We start from the raw sequence: 24,818 nt of genomic DNA on the forward strand, positions 1-24,818 counted from the left end.
CAGGCCATTCTGAGACAGTTTTTTCATCACATATTGTACTTTATGACACTTGTAAAATGGAGTAAAAAAAAATCATTTTTATTTATAAAAAAATAACAAATTTACCCAAAAATTCAAAAAATTTGCAAATTTACAAGTTTCAATTTCTCTACTTCTATAATACATAGTAATACCTTCAAAAATAGTTATTAATTTACATTTCCCATATGTTAACTTCATGTTTAGATCATTTTGGGAATGCCATTTTATTTTTTGGGGACGTTACAAGGCTTAGAAGTTTAGAAGCAAATCTTGAAATTTTTCTGAAATTTTCCAAAACCCTCTTTTTAAGGACCAGTTCAGGTCTGAAGTCACTTTGTGAGGCTTACATAATAGAAACCACCCAAAAATGACCCCATTTTGGAAACTACACCCCTCAAGGTATTCAAAACTGATTTTACAAACTTTAACCCTTTAGGTGTTCCACAAGAGTTATTGGCAAATGGAGATGAAATTTCAGAATTTAAATTTTTTGCCAAATTTTCCATTTTTATCTATTTTTTCCAGTAACAAAGCAAGGGTTAACAGCCAAACAAAACTCAATATGTATTGCCCTGATTTTGCAGTTTATAGAAACACTCCATATGTGGTTGTAAACTGCTGTACGAGCACACGGCAGGGCGCATAAGGAAAGGAATACCATATGGTTTCTGGAAGGCAGACTTTGCTGGACTGGTTTATTTACACCATGTCCCATTTGAAGCCCCCCTGATGCACCCCTAGAGTAGAAACTCCAAAAAAAGTGACCCCATTTTGGAAACTACGGGATAAGGTGGCAGTTTTGTTGGGACTATTTTTAGGGTACATATGATTTTTGGTTGTTGCTCTATATTAAATTTTTGTGAGGCAAGGTTACAAAAAAATTAAATTCTGTAATTTCATCTCCATTTGCCAATAACTCTTGTGGAACACCTAAAAGGTTAACAAAGTTTGTAAAATCAGTTTTGAATACCTGTAGGGGTGTAGTTTCTTAGATCGAGTCACTTTTATGGAGTTTCTACTCTAGGGGTGCATCAGAGGGGCTTCAGATGGGACATGGTGTCAAAAAACCAATCCAGCAAAATCTGCCTTCCAAAAACCATATGGCGCTCATTTCCTTGTGCGCCCTGCTGCTTGGCCATACAGCATTTTACGACCCTATATGGGGTGTTTCTGAAAACTACAGAATCAGGGCAATAAATATAGAGTTTTGTTAACAGAAAATGGATTAAAATATGTTTTGGCACCGTATTATTTAATTTTTTTGACTGTGTTCATTTGAGGGGTTAGGTCATGTGTTATTTTTATAGAGCAGATTCTTAAGGACGCGGCAATACCTAATATGTCTACTTTTTAAAATTTATTTAGGTTTTACACTATAATATCCTTTTTTAAACAAAAAAAAACTAAACATTTTAGTATCTCCATAGTCTGAAAGTACAATTTTTTTTTTAGTTTTTAGCCGATTTTTTGTGGGATGGGAGGATGGCTTTATTGGCATTTTCGCGTGCATATGACTTTTTTATTGCTTGCTATCACACTTTTTGTGATGTAAGGTGACAAAAAAAAGCTATTTTTTACACCGTTTTTATTTTATTTTCATGTGGTATTTTTATAGTTCAGATTCTTACGGACGCAGCGGTACCTAATATGCATACTTTTTTTTATTTATTTTAGTTTTACAAAATAATATTTTTGAAATAATTTTTTTTTTGTTTTAGTGTCTCCAGCCTGAGAGCCATAGTGTTTTTTCTGGGCGATTGTCTGTGGCCAGATAGAATTAAAATTAGCGAAGGGGATTATAAATATAGTACTCCATGGAAGTGTGGTACTCTCTGAAGCAACCATCAATGCAGAGGCCCGGATAATCGGGGCACGTGTCACGCTGAGTGGTGGTGTCCTTCTGTATCCCCCTCCTGTGACACACTCTCACTTTTTTTGGGAAGCCTCCAGTTCCCAAGGTACTCCGGCCTGCTCTTTCCCAGTCAAAAAAGATCAGGGCCTTGAGGACTGCCTCATAGAACTGCAGAAATTTCCCTGTGTTGCCAGCGCTCCGGGTCAGCACAAAAGAGTTGTACAAGGCAACCTGTACCAAGTAGACTGCAACTTTTTTGTACCATGCTCAGGTTTTGCGCATGGCGTTATATGGCTTGAGGACTTGTTCAGAGAGATCAAACTCCTCCCATATACCGATTGTAGTCCAAGATACAATCAGGCTTGAGGACCATTGCCACGGTACCTCGCACAGGGACAGGGGTGATGCCATTAATGTGAATTGTGGACAGTACAAGGACATCCTCCTTGTCCTTATATCTGACCAGCAACAGGTTTCCACTGGTAAGGGTACGGGTCTCACCCCTGGGGATAGGTACCTGGAGGGCGAGGGTAGGGAGGCCGCGTTGATTTTTCAGCACGGTCCCACAAGCGGACATGGATCTGGCGGCAATGGACTGGAACAAGGGGATACTAGTATAAAAGTTATCCACGTACAGGTGGTAACCCTTATCTAGCAGTGGGTGCATAAGGTCCTACACAAGTTTCCCGCTAACACCCAGAGTGGGGGGACATTCTGGGGGTTCAATACGGGAATCTTGTCCCATTTTTTGCGGTTCGAATGTGGACCCATTCATTCTTAAATCTGTGTACCAGGCCGCAAATTATAGAACATATCCTATTCTTGTACATATTTAGGACAAGAATAGGCATTTATACAATGGGATCCATGAAAAGTGCAGACTGCAAAACGGATACGGATACTGCTTAATATGCAACCTTCCAACTTACTGGAATTCAAGTACGAGCATCTGTACGAGCAGCGCTAAACAGTGAATGATATGGTCATGCATATGACCACCTCAGCAGAGAGCAGTGTGTTATTTCGAGGTCAGCAGTGGCAGCTCATCAAAGAAGCCCTTTGAAGAAACCACAAAAATCTGTAAGTAGGGACAACTGCTGCATAAATAATGTCACCCCCCTCACATTAGAACAGGTGCTCGTGCTGATGCAAAAATGGAAAACGACGGAAGAAGAACAGCTTACACATCTTGTGTTTTAGACACTTGCTATCAAAGCAAAATGGGGGAATGTTTTCCTCCTGCCAAATGACTATTACCAGGATGCTGTCTCTGTTTTCTCTTGCACAGCCTCCAGTGTCATCTCAGAGAGGTTTTCAGCATAGCAAAGGGGATTGAGACACCTAAATGGACCAAGTTGTCCTCTTCCAGTGTCCAAAACATTGCTTTTGGCAAAATAAAAGAGGCATGAGGATTCACAGGATTTTTATATTCCTCTGGCTGAGGCAGATGAATAGATCTGCCCTCTCTGATAGTGTCCTATCTTGCACTGTCTGCCTATAAAAATTGGAAGGCACTCTGTCCCCGTTAATGCATGATTTTTGGACACTTGTGTAGAATAAGCCACTCTTTTTTTCTGACACTAACATGTGTAAGTGTATAAACCCACATTGTCGTTTGTCATTTTAATGTCATTTTGGACACTTTAAACACAGAAGGTGTTGTGGGAAAAAGACAGTGTCTTGTTGGGACCAAGTGTCCAAATATTAGGCCTCAATGGAAGAAGATCCCTGCCCCTGTTTATACATCCAAGACTATCTGCCCCCGATAAGGGAAAATGTTATTTACATGGGACTGAATGTTGAGGGGTGATGTTGTTTACATTGCATAGCATGTTGGAGGTGGCTGGGGAGGGGGTGATATTATTTACAAGGGACTGTATGTTGAAGGCGGCTGGGGAGGAGGTGATGTTATTTACATGGGACTGTATATTGGAGAGGGCTGGAGAGATGGTGTGATGTATTTACATGGGACTTGGCAGAGGTAGGAAAATAGCATTATTTACATGGGACAGTTTGGTGAGGGGCTGAGGAATTATAATTTTTGGACACTAAAGGGAGGAATATAACTACAGGGGGGCACTGCAGGAGGCATTATAAATACTAGGGGCACTTCAGGGCGAGAATTATAACAGTAGGGGACAATGTAAATACTAGGCGCACATCAGGGCTAGCATTAGAACAGTATGGGGCGATATAAATACTTAGGGCACTGTAGGAACATTTTAAATCCAGGGGACATTATAGGCGTTATTATTACTACTGGGGGCTCTATAGGAATGACTTATAGATCTTCCTTATTTCTACTAAGAGCACTTTGGGGGACCTTATCACTACTGGTGGGTCTGTAGAGAGCTTTATTACTACTGGGGGACAATAAGGGGCCTTCTTTCTACTGGGACTCTGTGAGTGCATTATTAATACTGGAAGACTCTTCTACTAATGGAGACACTCTGGGGGAGCATTGTCATTGTTGTGGGCACTGTAGGGGGCAGTATCACTAATGAGAGCATTCAAGAAGGAAATTACTACTGGTGGGACTTTGAGGAGAACTATTACTATGGGGAGGGGGGGGCTATCAGTATGGCACTAATCTTTCTTCAGGATCGTATTTGGGGGTATTGGGGAGCACAGCAAGCAGCAGGATAACACTTGTTTGGACTCAGGGTTGGGGTGATGAGAGAAAAGTGAAGAAGCTAAGATGTCTGTGTGGTCAAACTCTGCAGAGACGAGGCGCAGCTGAAAGAAGTTATCCTAGCCAAATGGAGAAGATGATGACAGAGAAGGTCCTACATCTGAGGAGACATCACCTGGGAGGCCCTGGATGTGAGAGGTATGTGCTGCTATTCAGCAAATACTGTAAAATGCGGTGTGCAGGGGGAGGGTTGTCTTAGAGAATTGGGCATATTCATTGGGGGCTTGGGCCCCGGATCTTTTGAGACCCTAGCAACACCCCCTGGCAGAGCTCCATCCTCTCCTGCACTGGTCACACGAAGTGCCTTCAGCACTGATCACATGGGACTGTGATGTAATCACAGTCCCACAGCTCTTCCAGTGCATTAGATTCAATTGTATTGCTGTCCTGAGGACAGTTGTATCTATCTGCAGGGAGTACATTCAGGGCCTGGGACAAAACATCAGGGGCCCAGGCCCGAAAGTTTTATCCTAGCAATGACCCTGATTCTTATAGAACCAATTTCGATACAAATCAAATTTGTTTAAAAAATTTGATAAATAGGACACAAAACGAATTTTAAGAAATTCACTCAACCTTAATCTAATATTAAACCTACTAACCAAACCATGCCGACTTTCTCACCCACTTTTCAAACCTGAAGTGGTGTAAAAATGTGTAATGTCACAAATGTTTATGCAAATAAACCCCAGAAAATTGCAAGCCCTATTTTGAAACTATTAAAAAAAAAATTTAAGCCAGAATTATGGATTGCAGTACTTGATAAAATCCCCACAAAGTACCCAATTTTCAGTACTCACTTTTTATTATTCAGTCTTTACTGAAGCATTGATTTCTCCTTGTTTATCTATGATCATTAATTAACAATACTTATCATGGGACTGGTTTTAAACAATTGCACCATGTTGAAAATCAAAGTTACAATGTCTCCTTGCTCTGTGAACTCTAACAGAATTAGAAAAGCCATGATCATGAAGAAGGTCATCTAAGTAAGAGAGATGGTGCTAAATCAATGTGATGACTCACAACCCTTCTTTGTAATTATATGTGTCAACCAAATGTCATTTTAGAATTAATCTACATTAATTAGACAAAATCACTAGAAGATTAGTGTCCTACACATCTTTTTGGCTGGGCATATATACTGAGACTTACGGTTGGACTATGCAGAAATAGCAATGTATAATTTTCTTCCTCTGAACATACATGCTAATGTTAGTACAGTAATATTAACATTTACAAATATATAGCCTTTCAGCAAAGAGCTGTCACCAGGTCTCCATCATTTTGTTTCTATCCTTTGAGGTGTACAGAAATATATTATGCAGTGACCCGTCACTGCTAAGTGTTAATACCAGATTTACTGCTAAGGCCTAATATTATTGTTTATTGCTAAAAGTGGTTAATGTGTTAAATTGGATACTGAATATGATCTATGCACTATGTGACCCAAAGAGTGTATATAGGAAGCAAAACAGTTAAACTGGCAGCCTTAGTTACACATGCTAGGTGATATCGCCATTTGCTCCTTTTGGTCTCGTTCTCACAACCCAAAAACGTCGCAGGAAGTACAATTGGGAAATTCTGGTGTAGTGTGCGTCGATGTGTGCGCAATTCCTTCAAAATAACGTCAGAAATGGTCTCAAGTAATATCCATAATGTGCCTGCTTCCAACAGCTAGGCGAGGTTTATTTATACCAGAAGATGGAAGGCGGTCTTACAATCATGGACCAATGGGGGGAGACAGGTGATTGGCTGGAATGCGGTCCTTACAATCATGACCAATGGGGAGACAGTTATGGGTATGAAGTGATTGGCTGGCGAAGATGTGAATGATCTTCACTTATTCGCGCCCTTTTCGTTGCCGCGCTTATCCTCGTGGATGAAGAAACCTTTGGTTCGATGGTCCCCATCCCTCCCATCTCAGCCGGCGCCATGACACTGCTATCCTGCAGTAATACCAGCCGGCACAAATCAACTACAGGGTCGGGACGACCAGACATCGTTGCGAAAGTTTCTGTGCGATGCGAATGCTAACGCGAACGAATCTGCGGCATCTCCATAGGATTTATGGCGACCATACGGCGAACAATAATTTTTCCACAAACAGTTCCCCCCTGTTTCGCCATATGTCGTATTCAGCGGCTCCCTAACACTACAATCACTCAAATCAGACCTCTAAAGGGAATAAACATGCAAAGGGGAACAGGCTACACGACAGATGAACTAACAAGAAGAACCTGTACTAGCATTTTCTTGGGCCTCTCGGGTGCTTGACCGCGACGTGTGGCAAGTGTGGTGACAGTGAAAAGTCTCTAAAGTGTCTTTAATAAAGAAATGCCTTCAAAAGGAAGGGTGGTTCTCCATGACGGTTCCTTAAAATGCGGTGGTTCGTCTTGGGTCGGTCTCCTGGAGTAAGATCAGGTTGCTCCGGGTGATGGTCTCTGCGATCATAACGTGGTCCTCTGAACGGCTCCTCTCGACTCGATCATCAAGCAGCAGGTCATTCGCACCGCCACATAGAAAAGAAATAGAAAGCACAGCAGTAACAGGACATACACTCCTATTTCCTTAAGCCACGATCCTATAGAAAACAACATATCACCGAAGCCCCGCAGGACCTTTAAAGGGGTTCCAACCTTCATCTACAATCACACGTGCTGTGCCCCTGTAACGCCTTAAATCTATCTAGATGGGCCTGAACTTGTCACCAGTATCTGCCACTCAGGTGCTGTTTTTTTACGACCCACCCAATCGCCTGATGGTATGGAATGCAAACCAGTTATAGATTCTGGATCAGGAATAGATTCATAAACTCTCTGGTGTATCTGTCACGGGGTTCCGAAGGGTGCACTCGGTCCCCCATTGCCCGCAGACCCTGTTGCTTAGCTTTTGGAATGAGGTTCTGTGTTTGACCTCATTCCCAGGGCGGCTTTACTAGCTGGGTGGCTCCCTGCTCCTAGTCTGCCTTGAGCGCCGAGCTGATCACTCGGTGCTCGTACTGGTTGGGTCTGTCGGTCATGTGACGCTGGCCACGTCACATGACCCTCACTCTCCCCACTATAAATACAGGCAGCATGCTGGCTACAGGTTGACTGTTAATTTCTAGGTTCCTGGCTATTTGTTGGACTGCTGAATACTTACCTGATCCTGTTCCTGACCATCCTTTTGCCTGCTCCTCCGGTACTGTGCATCCGTTCCTGGTATTGTGACCTCGGCTCCACCTGACTACTCTCTTAGGACTCCTCTTGTACTTCTCTGCTCTCCTGGTATTTGACCCCGGCTTCTCCTGACCATTCTTTGCTTATCCTTTGTACTGCGTAGCTCTCTTGGTTCTGACCCGGTCCGTTCATGTTTCGTATTTTGTCTTGTCTGTCTTCCCTGCACATATCCTAAGTTAGGGGACTGTCGTCCAGTTGTCCCCTGTCATCAGGACTCGTGAGGCAAGTAGGCAGGGCCAGGGGTGAGGGTGGAAGCGCAGTGGTCACTATCCTTTCCCCTGTGTGTGTGTGGGACGTGACCGGTTACAGTATCTTTTGAAGTTCCCGTTGAAGAGACTGCACATACCCCGTCAGCTGAGATTGTAAAGATGGACAGCTGCTGGGGAAAGTACAACCCATCTTTGGTCTACTCCCGAACAGAATCTCTTATGGGGACAGCCCATAGGGCCATCTTGGTGCATTGCGCACAGAGTAGAGAGCATGGGACAAACACTCGGGCCACGGTTTACCCGTGTCGGCGGAGATCTTAGAGTCTTGTTCTTGATAGTACCGGTTAGTCTCTCCACCTTGCCACTGCTGTGGGGATGATAAGGAGTATGGAGACCCTGGGTGATGTGGAGAGCCTCACATATATCCTTAAAAACTTGTCCCGTAAAGTGAGTCCCCCGGTCAGATCAATGGCTTCGGGTACTCCCCAGTCGACAGACAACCTCAGAAAGGATCTTTTGGCGGTCGTTGTGGCATTAGCTTTTTAACGGGCCAAAGGCCTCCGGCCATCGCAGAAAACATGTCTGCACAGACCAAAGCATACTCGTGGGGCCCACTCTTAGGCATGTTGATGTAATCATTTGGATTCTCTGGAAAGGGTAGCTCAGGTTTTGGGGATTGTTTCTTGGGGTTATAGCCGGTCGTACAGGGTTGTGTAATGCACAGACCAGGCAAGCACTAGAAAAATTTGGTGGCTGTGGGTGGAGAATCCTGGAGCTATCCAGTACTCTTCCACTTGAGCACACGGTGACAGTTTGTGGACTGGTACCTGGGGTAGTGAGCTAATGGGGCCATTCATTGGATACAATACCTTGGCAAGCACCACTTACCACCGAGACCCCAGATCTTATCAGCCCCTCCGTTGCCCCCAACGGCTGCCCATTTCCGCTTCTCTCAGTTTCTCTGGCCTGAGCCTGCAACTTCTTGAACTCATCCAACGACACATCAGCGGGTTTAGCCAGCATTAGCGTCAGGGGAGGGGGGTCTAGGGCCGCTTCTTCAGCAGCCAGATCTGCCATTGCATTGCCCCTAGCTTCCATGGTGGTCTCTGTGGTGTGAGCCTTGACCTTTAAGATAGCCACTTCTAATGCGAGTGTATAACGCTACGAAGCAATCTGTTGATTAGTTTGGCGTGCTTCAGCAGGTTTCCCCGAGCTAGTGAGGAATCCTCTGGCCTGCCAAATTGGACCGAAATCATGGGCTATTCCGAAAGCGTACCTTGAATCCGTGTATAGCATTTTCCTTAATCCTTCATCTTGTTCTCACAGGCTCTGGCCAATGCGGTGTAGTTCGGCCTCTTGGCCCGACATGTGGCTGCCGAGTGAGCCTTTTTTCTACTATTTTGTCGACTGTTGTTTACAGCGTAGCCCGTGTGAGGTTTACCATCTGATGTGTAATACCTGGAACATCTACAAAAAGATCTATTGCTTCCGGCAGGGAGCTCCCTTGACAGGGCTAACTGCTTCTGTCTCAAGCTCCATGAGCTTGAGACAGTTGTGATCATCTGAGTTTTCATGGTCATGTTAGCGTCAGTCGCAATCCTTTCGTCCCCCCTCTCTTCTTCCGAGTCTGATTGGTCGGAGAAGAGAAGCAGGATTGAGATGTACATCGTCTAGTGTAAGGTTAGTAGGGGTGAGGAGAGCCACTTCATATTTGGTCAAACTGGCGGCCAAAAAGATGTTTCGTTTTGGACCTGGTTAAGGATCTCTTGGAAACAGTGTGGGGTGAAAAGGGTCAAAGGGGAATCCAAAACTATATCACCTACTTTGTGCAATAGTACAGCGGCAGGCGGCTACAGCTCGGATGCACCTAGGGTGATCCTTTGATGACCGATCCAGTTCAGGTTGAACTGTACATGATGATATACCTGAATCCGGGTAATGGGTCAATACCCCAGTGGCATGCCCTTTTACTTTCTATGACAGAAAAGGTGAAAAAGGGTAGTTTGTAGTTAGAGATACTTAGTGAAGGGGCTCTAGAAAGTTCCGGGATCAGGATCCTACAGGGTTGACCAGTTTTCATCAGTTAATTGAAATGGTTGGTTGGATGGAAGAGTATAGAGAGGGACCCAGTTTGGATGAGATATTTGGGATCTGATCTCTGCTATAATTTATTAGACCTAGAGGGCTCTTAACTGTCGGGCATTACGAAGGTCGAATAAAGTCCCTTTGTGAGTCTGTATCCATTGCATTGTCAAATGTCGGGTTCCTTTGTGAGAACATGACCTAGAAAAGTAACCTTTAAGTAACGAGATGGTATGCCTATAGCATGACTCCTTATGAGGGCAACAAACCAACAAATCGTCCACATATTCAATAGGGCGACCTCCGGATCCTCTGGCACCCACTGATCTAATACCACCTTTAGCTTACAACGGTATTCCGATGGGCTAGTCATGGACCCTTGTGGGAACGGGTCCATGTAAGTTGTTTACCATGAATGAAAAAGCAAAGAGATATTGACACTGGGATCCAGTGGTACAGAGAGAAAAGCATTGGACAAGTCGATGACACTAAAGTACGAAGCTTAGGGGTATGGAAGCAAGTAATGTGTGAGGAATTAGGCACTACGGGGCATCACTGACTAATGATTTGTTATGGCTCTGAGATCAGGAACCAGTCGGTGAGTGACTTCCTGGCCCTTGGCTGTTTCTTTGCCACCGAAATAGAGGAGTGGTATATGGGGATTGAGTTGGGGGGTCAATACCCCGATTTGGAGATACCTGTTGATCTGATTTTGAGGCTGTCCATCTGCGCTACCTCAGCGGGTACTGCGTAATCTTGGTAATAACGCAACCTGGGGCAATCCATATAGTGGCTGAGGTACTGGCAATAGGGCCGACGTCATACTTGTCAACCAACCCAAAGTTTAGGGGATCTACCTTGGCCATACATTCAGGACACAAAGTTGCCCAGGTTCGTCCAGTATACGGAACTGCCACCACTGCACACAGCAGGCTCGTCTGTGAGGTGCAACTAGTAACCACAACACCCTCTGGGGTATAGGAGATTTTTGGCCTGAAGTTCCGGACAGAATGTCTGCCCCCAAAAGGTTAATAGGGACATCATCTGAGATCAACAAAGATCTAACTGCTTCTGTGTGTTGGCCTAACTTACAGTGCAGATGTTTCTCTGAGAGTCACTGATTGACCTGTAAGTCCAACGGTGGGGGGTAGTCTTGCCAGAAAGTGGAATCCTGCCTCTAAAGTGTCTTGGTTTTTAGGGACAGTTCTGGCTGCGCCGGTGGTCAATGAGGCAGGATAGAGGGTATGGCAATTCCTCAAGAAACAGGATTGAATGTGCTGACACCAGTTTGCCTTTCCCTATCGGGTTGAGCTGTTGGACTGTGAGCAGCTCCGATGTTCTGGGATGGTACAGGATCGGGGAAGAAATGGTAGGCCTTCCGGAGGGCCATCCATATTGCGGTATGATTTCCCCTGGGTTGGTTTATGTGCATAGGGCCGGGTTAGGGGTGGTCGTTACTAGGTTTGGAGAATCCTGGTGCCTCCTCATTTTCATACTCTGGACATTGCAAGCTACATGACCTTTCTGACAGCAAAGGAAATACACAGGGGCAGGATATTTATTCCCTTTATTTCTCCTTTGTCTAGGATGGTTACTCTGGGCAATTTAACTCAAATGCTGTCATGATTTTGGGCCGACTTGGGCCTCCTTGCCTTGCATGCAAGTCCAGCTCTATGGCCTGGATCGTTGCCATGAGGGAGTGGAAGTCCATGGAGTGAGCTCCCGGCCGTGCCCATCATTAACGTTATCCCTCAAATTAGGCACTAATCCAGCCAGAATTTTGGCCTTCAACATCAGGTGGAGTTGAGATATGGGGTTGTGAATTATCGGGGACATCTGGACCTGCCTCAACCCTGTGTCTGATACCCCTTGTTTCAATCTCCGCCATAGACTGAGGCATCCTCATCTGGGCCTTGGATTGCTGTCATGAACTGGAAGGGCGATACAACGACTGTACATGGTAGGGCATTTTGTCTGGTGAAATGTGTTGCAAAATTCCTTACCCCCCATCGGAGTTGCTCATGGTGTGGTTTTATACCACACCTGGAAATGATGTTCATCCGCAACATCTTCACCTACAGTGGCTCTGAGGATGGCAATGCACGATTTGCTTCACTCATCCCATAGCTCAGCTGATTGACATTCATTTTCTTGGCGAACCCACGCGGATTAGTCCTGTAATCTGGGAGGTCATTCATGATCTCGCTGACCTCGCTGGATCTGCCCCTGCGGTAAAAGGTACATGCCAGGTGATACGGGTCGTAGTTGTTTTGTCCAGGGGTCCCTCACATTCCTGTACCCGGACGGGAAACACCCCGGAGGGGGACCACGCCTCAGCGGGAGGCCTCTTAGAAGTAGTAGGTCGCTGGAAGGGGGTTGGAGAGGCTCTGCCACAGTCCTCGTTTCCCCCAGATTGGTCAAAGACGGATACAAAGGCTCTATTTTTTGAGGACTAGCTGTTGGCTCAGAGTCCGGGGCTCTAGGAGTCGGTTCAACTGAAGGCGTCTGCCTGTTCAGGATTGCATCTAATTGCCACAATTTGGTAATGAGTAGTCTCCATCTACCATCAAACGTGACTCCATAAACCTCCCTGAGTCTGGCCCTCAACTGTTCCTCTCGATAGCGCCTATAATGCCCCTCCGGGCTCTGTTGGAAATCATCCTTTTCTTAGGCCGCTATGCACTCTGGTTTGGGTTTATTGATTATGGAGATGCCTCTGGCTTCACATAGTGTGACTATATCGGATTTCCCAAGGTGTCGGTAATCCGTTTTATCAGAGACATCGGTTGCCGGTCCCTGAGTTGGTGGTGAAGATGGAGACAGAGCGGCTGAGGCTGCTGGTATGGCCTGAGTAGCCAGTAGATTTAAGCCTGCCTGCAGCTCGGTCTCATCCCTGGTTTTATTGCACTCCGTAGTTTCAGTTGGACGGGAGTACATGACAGTGTTAGTTCGCACTGTCTGGGACTTTGAATGCCCTGTTTGCTGGAGCTCGATGGATTCATGCAGCCCACAGTTCTGCCTTTTGGAGGGAACCATGGCTTTGGAGTCTAGGGGGGAATTCACGGACAAACTTTCCCAAATCCAGACCTCAAAGGTCCCTTCTTTGGGGATGGTCTAATCGAACCTACAGTCCCATTGGTGGCCAATCTTTGAGGGGCTTAACAACTCCTCCTCCATAATGGATTTCATGTGCTGCTTGGCTGTCCTATACTCAGAAGTGGTACCCTTCTGTTCCCTAGATTTCCCTACACCCATGCTCGAGCCTTCTAAAAGTAGGTGCGTCCACCTACAGTGTCCTGTGACACAGGCCTGAACAGGCTTCTACTCCCCTTCGTTCGCCTCTGAGTTGCCCTAGATTTCTGGGCACCGACTAATGGACTCCGTTCACCCTAGTTAAAACCTCAGGAAAAGGAGTAGCAGCGTGAGGAAAAGGGCCTCTCGCCGACACACAGAGCCCCTCAGAGTCTCCTAATGAGATATACCAGCCTCGGTTTTGGCTCTAATAGTGACCTGACCAGAGGAGTAGGGCTTCCGAATTGACCTGGAGTGGATGTGCACACAGGAAACACACAGTACTCCTGTGGAAAAAGGGGCACTCAGAGAACACCAGTACCTTCTGTGGGGACGAGGGCGCACAGGAAACACACATACTCCTGTGGGGGAAGATCAACAGAGAACACACAGTACCAGCTGTAGGGAAAAGGGGGGTCATCACAGAGAACACACAGTACTCCTGTGCGGAAAGGGGTTTCTCCACACAGCTATTGGCATGCCCCGGGTGATATATACCCACCTTGTCTCCTTAAAAATACGCACTTTTCTTTGCCGATATGATTCTATATAGTCAGCTGAAGAGCACACGAAGCCCTTTTTGCAGGTGACTGATCAAAACCTCTCACTCAGCAGACAGCCCTTGATTCAGACAGTAGTACCCACACAATATCACGAGACCCTCATAACTAAAGAAAGGTCTCCCAACCAAATCTACAGAGAGAGAGAGAGAGAAAAAGAGAGGGAAAGAGAGGAGAGAGAGAGAGTAAAAAAGAGAGGGAAAAAGAGCAGGAAAAAGAGAGAGAGAGAGAGAGAGAGAGAGAAAAGAGTAGGAAAAAGAGCAGGAAAAAGAGAGGGAAAGAGAGAGAGAAAGAGAGAAAAAGAGAGGGAAAAAAGGGTGGGAAAAAGAGGGGAAAGAGAGAGAGAGAGAGAGAAAAATAGTTCCGGAACAGTTTTTAACAATACAACAGTTAGGTAGATACTGATGGCAATATCTACCTGCTGTGGTGTTTAAACTATACCACCGACCTTACACACAAAGCCTGGTTGGATCTCTCACCATGGATCCTTTGTCGCCAGCAGGGCACTGAAGAGCCTTTTACGGTTGAGAAACCCCCACAGCAGTTACGGCAATATGGGCAGCTATTATTGGAAAAACATCAACCACATACACCAAAAGGTTCTTTCAGTAGATTTTTTCCTGATATCAGCAGATTAGAGTACACAGATATCAATTCACAAAGAGCAAAACTTTCTCAAAAATGAGAAATGCCGGCCGGCCTTTTTTGCTTTTTGAAAATGAAGCTCTGTCTCCTTTAAGTTCTGCTGATAACGGGGAAAAAAATTTGCTCCCTAACTGTGCTCGCCAACTGATATAGCCGTTTTCTCCTTTGTCTCGTTCTCACAACCGAAAACTACCGCCAGAAGTAAAATCGGGAAATCCTTGGTGTAGTGTGCGTCGATGTGTGCGCAATTCCTCCAAAATAACGTCACAGAGACGTTCTCAAGTAGGATCCAATAATGTGCCTGCTTCCAACAGCTAGGCGAGGTTTATTTATACCAGAAGATGGAAGGCGGTCTTACAATCATGACCAAAGGGGAGACAGGTTTTTGGTTAGTGAAGTGATTGGCTGGCGAAGATGTGAATGATTGCGCAAACGTATGTCGCGCGTTCTCACACTTATTTGCGCCCTTTCGTTGCGCGCTTTTCCTCGTGAGGAAGAAACCTTTGTTCGATGGTCCCCATCCCTCCGCTGCCTCAGCCAGCGCCATGACACTGGTATCCTGCAGTAATGGTTGTGCGTGTGAACGCTAAAAAAGAAGACCAGGTAGATGCGGCCAAAGAGCCTTAGATACGGATAAGGGATAAGAGTGGAAACTCTTTAAGGAACCCGTAGGTGTGGACACACTGTAAGAATAGGTGTGTGCCCAAATAGTATATGGAACCACGGTGTTAAAAGAACGTGTTAAAATAAGTGATATCATGTAAAGATGACCATCATATAAGTATAAACAATGTATAGTAAAGAAATATATGTATTAAAAATCATATGTATTAAAATGACTCTCTTCACCCAGGAGGATAATGTGGATAAATCTCAGACACCCACACCACACCTCCTGCGCCGTGGGTCGCCCGTAGAGATGTCAGATACGGATCAAAACACACTCAGGAGTCTTATCCTTTTTCTTTCCTCTTATTCCAAAGCCAGGGTGGGGAAGTGGACGGCTCAACGCGTTTCGGGGCCTCTGTATGGGGTCCCCTTCATCAGAGCAGGTACAATCAACATATACAATGATTAACTTTAAATAGCAGAAAAAACCGCCAAAGATGCACTTACAATGATGTCACTTCCGGTATCAGTATGCGTTCCAGGGTGGAACGCACACGAAGTGACACTCAGAGGAGATGCAGTCAGGAAATTATGCATCAGGTCACAGTTATTATAACGGAAAGGAACAACAACCAGAATATATGTATGAGACTGTAATAAGGTGTCCCGTATTTTTTGTGTATACCGTTTACTGTGCTCTTATGTTTATATTCATTTGCGTTCCCCATGGAACGCAAGAATGGAACTTCCGGTGGCGTTCCACAGTGGAACGCAAACGAGCCGGAAGTGGAACCTGAAAGGATGCTGGCATGTTTTAATAACACTGTGGAACGCACCGAAGTTCCACCTTGCGTTCCTATGGGGAACGCAAATGAAGTTTAAACATAAGAGCACAGTAAACAGATTACACAAGAAAATAAGGGACACCTTATTACAGTCTCATACATATATTCCTGGTTGTTGGTTCCTTTCCGATTATAAGTAAGCTTTGACCTGATGCATATTTCCTGACTGCATCGCCTCTGAGTGTCACTTCCGGTGCGTTCCACCCTGGAACGCATACTGATACCGTGAAGTGACATCATTGTAAGTGGCATCTTTGGCGTTTTTTTCTGCTATTTAAAGTTAATCATTGTATATTTGAGTGTACCTGCTCCTGATGAAGGGGGACCCTATACAGAGGCCCGAAACGCGTTGAGCCGTCCACTTCCCCCACCCTGGCTTTGGAATAAAGAGAAAGAAAAAGGATAAGACTCCTGAGTGTGTTTTGATCCGTATCTGACATCTCTACGGGCGACCCAGGCGCAGGAGGTGTGGTGTGGGTGTCTTGAGCTTTATCCACATTACCCTCCTGGGTGAAGTGAGTCATTTTTAATACATATGATTTTTTAATACATATATTTTTATATAGCATTGTTTATACTTATATGTGGTCATCTTTACATGATATCACTTATTTTAACACGTTATTTTAACACGGTGGTTCCATATACTTTTGGGGCACACACCTATTCTTAAGTGTGTCAACACCTAGGGGTCTTAAAGAGTTTCCACTCTGATCCCTTATCGTATCTAAGGGTCCTTTGGCGGCCATCTACTGGTCTTTTTTTTAGCGTTCACACGCACAACCATTTCTCTTCCAGAACCACCTACCCTGTGTCCATCAGTGGTAATTGGTGACCGAGAGGGCAGCCGGCCCACCTATATCTATTAGATCCCCATTCCTATTTCTGCCCTCCTTGGCGCCCTGCAAAAGTTTTTCTCGGACCCTCATTTAGAAGGTCTGGTGATTAACCCTCTTTTTTCTTCTTCCGCTCTGACTTATCCTGCAGTAATACCAGGCCGGGCACAAATCAGCTACAGGTCGGGACGACCAGACCATCGTGCAAAAGTTTCTGCCCAATGCGAACGCGAATGAATCTGCGCATCTCCATAGGATAGATGGCAACCATACGGCGAACAATAGTTTTTCCACAACACAGGTTATGAGCTGGTCCCATTTTCCCCTGGTTAGCAGTAGGGAGTTCCTAGTAAGCCAAGCTAGAGAAAAGATTTGTTTTGGTGTGCTCTGCCAAATAGGCTCTGAAATAACTTTTGTCCAGAAAAACACCATTCCTGTGATTGAAGGCTGATAGAAAAAGCTACTTTGCTGAGAAGCATTATATTTTGCAGATGGTGGACAACCATGCAGGTCATTCTTAGACTGAGTCAGTAAGATAAGGTAACGCGCTTATGGTTTTGGACTTTGTGGCCGTGGCCTGGGTTTACTGCTTCTGGCATCTGACACACTTCTGAGACGGGCTAGCCATATGATCTATGACCGAATTCTACATTTCCTGCATTGCAGAAAATTTTTGGGACTTGCACACCTGTGGTTATTTGGTAAAAGTGTGTTTTTATTCTTTAGCAAGAGAGATTTGGGGAGGATTATTACTATCACTGCCACCTTCTATATACAGCCTTTTGGGGAAAAAGCCTACTCTGTGAAATACTTCCAACTCTGTCTTAGGCCTCATGCACATGACCGTTGTTCTGGTCCGCATCCGAGCCGCAATTTTTGCGGCTCGGCTGCGGACCCATTCACTTCAATGGGGCCGCAAAAGATGCGGACAGCACTCCGTGTGCTGTCCGCATCCGTTGCTCCGTTCCGTGGCCCCGCAAAAAAATTATAACATGTCCTATTCTTGTCCGTTTTGCAGACAAGAATAGGCATTTCTACAATGGGCCGTCTGTTCCATTCTGCAAATTGCGGAAGGCACACGGGTGGCTTCCGTGTTTTGCAGATCCGCAATTTGAGGAATGCAAAAAACGGAACGGTCGTTTGCATGAGGCCTTATGCCTATATTTGTACTGTGACTCTGATCATCTATTCAGTAAAGGAGACTCTTTATTTTGCCATAATCAAGCCAGCCTAGTCTATGATATCTATACCCAATCATTATCATCTCTTGACTTGCAACCCCACTGCTCATTTTGACATCAAGGACACCCCAGCCACCACCAAGCAAGAAAACCCTACCAGTCCAGGGTGTGCCCTAAGGGGAATAAAGGTTGTGCCCATCCATTCACTGCCATTTGGCCGGAGGAAGAGTTGGAGTAGGATCAGCCACTGTGAGGACTACGACCACTCTCATTGCCTCAGCCAACACTCCCATCCTCTCTGCTCCCCACACCTCCTTCGCCGGAAGACGGGACTGAGCATATACACCGATGACCCAGAACATTAAAACCTCTGACATGTACAGTTGAGCGAACACCTGGATGTTCGGGTTCGAGAAGTTCGGCCGAACTTCCCGGAAATGTTCCCGAACTTCGTCCCGAACCCGAAACCCATTGAAGTCAATTGGGACCCGAACTTTTCGGCACTAAAAAGGCTGTAAAACAGCCCGGGAAAGGGCTAGAGGGCTGCAAAAGGCAGCAAAATGTAGTTAAATCCCCTGCAAACAAATGTGGATAGGGAAATGAATAAAAATAAAAATAAAATAAATAAAAATTAACCAATATCAATTGGAGAGAGGTCCCATAGCAGAGAATCAGGCTTCATGTCAGCAGAGAATCAGTCTTCATGTCATAGCAGAGAATCAGGCTTCACGTCACCCAAAACTGGAACAGTCCATTGTCATATATTTAGGCCCCGGCACCCAGACAGAGGAGAGCGGTCCCATAACAGAGATTCAGGCTTCATGTCAGCAGAGAATCAGTCTTCATGTCATAGCAGAGAATCAGGCTTCACGTCACCCACCACTGGAACAGTCCATTGTCACATATTTAGGCCCAGGCACCCAGGCAGAGGAGAGAGGTCCCATAGCAGAGAATCTGGCTTCATGTCAGCAGAGAATCAGTCTTCATGTCATAGCAGAGAATCAGGCTTCATGTCACCCACCACTGGAACAGGCCACTGTCAGATATTTTTAGGCCCCGGCACCCAGGCAGAGGAGAGAGGTCCCATAACATAGAATCTGGCTTCATGTCAGCAGAGAATCAGTCTTCATGTCATAGCAGAGAATCAGGCTTCATGTCACCCACCACTGGAACAGGCCACTGTCAGATATTTTTAGGCCCCGGCACCCAGACAGAGGAGAGGTTCATTCAACTTTGGGTTGCCCCGCAATATAATGGTAAAATGAAAATAAAAATAGGATTAAACGAGGAAGTGCCCTGGAGTACAATAATATATGGTTAAGGGGAGGTAGTTAATGTCTAATCTGCACAAGGGATGGACAGGTCCTGTGGGATCCATGCCTGGTTCATTTTTATGAACGTCAGCTTGTCCACATTGGCTGTAGACAGGCGGCTGCGTTTGTCTGTAATGACGCCCCCTGCCGTGCTGAATACACGTTCAGACAAAACGCTGGCCGCCGGGCAGGCCAGCACCTCCAAGGCATAAAAGGCTAGCTCTGGCCACATGGACAATTTGGAGACCCAGAAGTTGAATGGGGCCGAACCATCAGTCAGTACGTGGAGGGGTGTGCACAGGTACTGTTCCACCATGTTAGTGAAATGTTGCCTGCTGCTAACACGTTCCGTATCAGGTGGTGGTGCAGTTAGCTGTGGCGTGGTGACAAAGCTTTTCCACATCTCTGCCATGCTAACCCTGCCCTCAGAGGAGCTGGCCGTGACACAGCTGCGTTGGCGACCTCTTGCTCCTCCTCTGCCTTCGCCTTGGGCTTCCACTTGTTCCCCTGTGACATTTGGGAATGCTCTCAGTAGCACGTCTACCAATGTGCGCTTGTACTCGCCCATCTTCCTATCACGCTCCAGTGCAGGAAGTAAGGTGGGCACATTGTCTTTGTACCGGGGATCCAGCAGGGTGGCAACCCAGTAGTCCGCACACGTTAAAATGTGGGCAACTCTGCTGTCGTTGCGCAGGCACTGCAGCATGTAGTCGCTCATGTGTGCCAGGCTGCCCAGAGGTAAGGACAAGCTGTCCTCTGTGGGAGGCGTATCGTCATCGTCCTGCGTTTCCCCCCAGCCACGCACCAGTGATGGGCCCGAGCTGCGTTGGGTTCCACCCCGCTGTGAACATGCTTCATCCTCATCCTCCTCCACCTCCTCCTCATCCTCGTCCTCCAGTAGTGGGCCCTGTCTGGCCACATTTGTACCTGGCCTCTGCTGTTGCAAAAATCCTCCCTCTGAGTCACTTCGAATAGACTGGCCTGAAAGTGCTAAAAATAACCCCTCTTCCTCCTCCTCCCCCTGGGCCACCTCCTCTTCCATCATCGCCCTAAATGTTTTCTCAAGGAGACATAGAAGTGGTATTGTAACGCTGATAACGGCGTCATCGCCACTGGCCATGTTGGTGGAGTACTCGAAACAGCGCAACAGGGCACACAGGTCTCGCATGGAGGCCCAGTCATTGGTGGTGAAGTGGTGCTGTTCCGCAGTGCGACTGACCCGTGCGTGCTGCAGCTGAAACTCCACTATGGCCTGCTGCTGCTCGCACAGTCTGTCCAGCATGTGCAAGGTGGAGTTCCACCTGGTGGGCACGTCGCATATGAGGCGGTGAGCGGGAAGGCCGAAGTTACGCTGTAGCGCAGACAGGCGAGCAGCGGCAGGATGTGAACGCCGGAAGCGCGAACAGACGGCCCGCACTTTATGCAGCAGCTCTGACATGTCGGGGTAGTTGCGAATGAACTTCTGCACCACCAAATTCAGCACATGCGCCAGGCAAGGGATGTGCGTCAAATCGGCTAGTCCCAGAGCTGCAACGAGATTTCGCCCATTATCGCACACCACCAGGCCGGGCTTGAGGCTCACCGGCAGCAACCACTCGTCGGTCTGTTGTTCAATACCCCGCCACAACTCCTGTGCGGTGTGGGGCCTGTCCCCCAAACATATGAATTTCAGAACGGCCTGCTGACGTTTACCCCGGGCTGTGCTGAAGTTTGTGGTGAAGGTGTGTGGCTGACTGGATGAGCAGGTGGAAGAAGAGGAGGAGGAAGCTGAGTAGGAGGAGGAGGAGGAGACAGGAGGCAAAGAATGTTGCCCTGCGATCCTTGGCGGCGGAAGGACATGCGCCAAACAGCTCTCCGCCTGGGGCCCAGCCGCCACTACATTTACCCAGTGTGCAGTTAGGTAGATATAGCGTCCCTGGCCGTGCTTACTGGTCCATGTATCTGTGGTTAGGTGGACCTTGCCACAGATAGCGCCGGCTGGGAACAACATACTGTGGGACAGCAAGCGACATGAGCTGTTTGAAGCTGTCTGTGTCCACCAGCCTAAATGACAGCATTTCAAAGGCCAGTAGTTTAGAAATGCTGGCATTCAGGGCCAGGGATCGAGGGTGGCTAGGTGGAAATTTACGCTTTCTCTCAAATGTTTGTGAGATGGAGAGCTGAACGCTGCCGTGTGACATGGTTGAGATGCTTGGTGACGCAGGTGGTGGTGTTGGTGGTACATCCCATGTTTGCTGGGTGGCAGGTGCCAACGTTCCTCCAGAGGCGGAGGAAGAGGCCGAGGCGGCAGCAGCAGAAGAGGTAGCAGGGGGAGCCTGAGTGACTTCCTTGTTTTTAAGGTGTTTAATCCACTGCAGTTCATGCTTTGGATGCAGGTGCCTGGTCATGCAGGTTGTGCTAAGGTTCAGAACGTTAATGCCTCGCTTCAGGCTCTGATGGCACAGCGTGCAAACCACTCGGGTCTTGTCGTCAGCACATTGTTTGAAGAAGTGCCATGCCAGGGAACTCCTTGAAGCTGCCTTTGGGGTGCTCGGTCCCAGATGGCGGCGGTCAGTAGCAGGCGGAGTCTCTTGGCGGCGGGTGTTCCTTTTTTGCCCACTGCTCCCTCTTTGTCTTTTGCTACGCTGTTGGCTCGGTCTCACCACTGCCTCTTCCTCCAAACTGTGAAAGTCAGTGGCACGACCTTCATTCCATGTGGGGTCTAGGACCTCATCATCCCCTGAATCGTCTTCCACCCAGTCTTGATCCCTGACCTCCTGTTCAGTCTGCACACTGCAGAAAGACGCAGCAGTTGGCACCTGTGTTTCATCATCAGAGACGTGCTGAGGTGGTATTCCCATGTCCTCATCATCAGGAAACATAAGTGGTTGTGCGTTAGTGCATTCTATCTCTTCCACCCCTGGGGAAGGGCTAGGTGGATGCCCTTGGGAAACCCTGGCAGCAGAGTCTTCAAACAGCATAAGAGACTGCTGCATAACTTGAGGCTCAGACAGTTTCCCTGATATGCATGGGGGTGATGTGACAGACTGATGGGCTTGGTTTTCATGCGCCATCTGTGCGCTTTCTGCAGAAGACTGGGTGGGAGATAATGTGAACGTGCTGGATGCACTGTCGGCCACCCAATTGACTAATGCCTGTACCTGCTCAGGCCTTACCATCCTTAGAACGGCATTGGGCCCCACCAAATATCCCTGTAAATTCTGGCGGCTACTGGGACCTGAGGTAGTTGGTACACTAGGACGTGTGGCTGTGGCAGAACGGCCACGTCCTCTCCCAGCACCAGAGGGTCCACTAACACCACCACGACCATGTCCGCGTCCGCGTCCCTTATTAGATGTTTTCCTCATAGTTACCGTTCACCACAATAAGAAAAATATTATTCGGGCCAATGTATTGAATTCAAATTCAGGCCTTTTTTTACAGACACCTAACACTATCTGGCTATCTATTTAGGTACCGTATTACACTAATACAGGCACACCAGTAATGACAGATTTAGCTGAATATAAATTTGAGGCTTATTATTTAGGCGCTGGGTGACAGGTATACGTTTACGGACAGAATTAGACTTGGATCTGCACAGTAGCGTGTGTGTGAAGTTATTGAGAATTACCCTATCAGCACCTTGAATCTAATATACCCTTTTAGGGATAGATTTAAAGTAGGCCTGATACAGCAGAAACCACTAATTTAGAGAATTGTAAAATTGGGAATTGTATTTCAACCCAGAACAAAAACTGTGCTTTGACGGACACTAAATAACTTGACCAGCTAAAGCAGTAATGACAGATTTGGATGAATATAAATGTGAGGCCTATTTTTTAGGCGCTGGGTGACAGGTATACGTTTAATCACAGAATTAGACTTGGATCTGCACTGTAGCGTGTGTGTGAAGTTATTGAGAACTACCCTATCAGCACCTTGAATCTAATATACCCTTTTAGGGATAGATTTAAAGTAGGCCTGATACAGCAGAAACCACTAATTTAGAGAATTGCAAAATTGGGAATTGTATTTCAACCCAGAACAAAAACTGTGCTTTGACGGACACTAAATAACTTGACCAGCTAAAGCAGTAATGACAAATTTGGATGAATATAAATATGAAGATGCTGAGACTGCTGGCACTGACTGGTGGCTGTGGCTGCTGACACTGACTGATGGCTGTTACGGCTGGCACTGACTGGTGGCTGAGACTACTGGCACTGTGACTGGTGGCTGCTGGCACTGACTTGATGGCTGAGACTGCTGGCACTGTGACTGGTGGCTAGTGGCACTGACTGATGGCGGACAGCTCTACACACCGGGTGCACAGGTATGAGCGGTGCAGGCGGTGTCCGTGCATGTGTGCCAATTGGTCGGCATGTCACGCTTGTTCACTTAACAAATCGGCACACACGCACAGACGCAGCGCAGGCACACTGGGCTTTTATTATGTAGGATATATAGTATAGGACATTGTATACATGAGGTCAGTGTGACTATAACCCCCATCATCCTGCAGGGTCAGCTCCAGGTATTACAGTAGTGCTGTGTGTGTATATTATATATATATATATAAATAAAGAAAGTCCGCAGCACTCCTTGAAGTAAAAAATGTGCAGTTTATTCACACATGTCAGAAAATTGACGGATCTAGTCAATTTTCTGACATGTGTGAATAAACTGCACATTTTTTACTTCAAGGAGTGCTGCGGACTTTCTTTAATTGTTTATCCGTCCTGTATCGAGGGACCACCGCGGGCACCGTATAACTGTGAAAAAGGAGTGCTGCCTGACCTTTTCTATGGATATATATATATATATATATATATATATATCCAAAGGATGGCAGGGCTGCCCTGCCATCCTTTGGATATACTTTTGGTCTTCAATTCAAGGCTTTGCACCCATGGAAAAAGTAAAGGTCTGTTGTTGACCCGCAAGTTCATTGCAATAAGGTATGGAGAATTCTACAGTTAACCATGAAGCACATGTTTTTTCATACAATGACTCGGATGTGGAAAGGATTATGGGAGCGGTAGAGGGTGAGGCCATCTTTTTGAATGTACCCTGGCACAATACCATAAACATAACCGGATCCCGAGAGGGATAAGGACACGGTTGAAACCTAATATGTTTACACAAGATGCTGAATTTCGTGCTAAATTTGAGGCCATTTCTAACAAATTTGCACTTGATATTATTCTCCTTAATATTGAATATCTGCAGAAGGATGTGCTGGCATCTAAAGAGAGGATGCAAGTTCTTGATAACTCATTGAGAACTAATACGACAGCAGATGAGTGGGTGGCCTTTCTGCAAAAGCAACAATCTTTTTTATCTAAAATGTGCAATAAATTGGAGGATACAAAACGTGCAAAATGGCATCGAGATGAACAGGATTATAAGAGTATATGTATGGGAGGAGACACAAAATAACGCAAGGACATATCTAAAAAGACCTTATAAGAAGTTTCAG

This window comes from Bufo bufo, chromosome 4, assembly GCF_905171765.1.
Source record: "Bufo bufo chromosome 4, aBufBuf1.1, whole genome shotgun sequence".
In the NCBI taxonomy this organism is placed as follows: domain Eukaryota; kingdom Metazoa; phylum Chordata; class Amphibia; order Anura; family Bufonidae; genus Bufo; species Bufo bufo.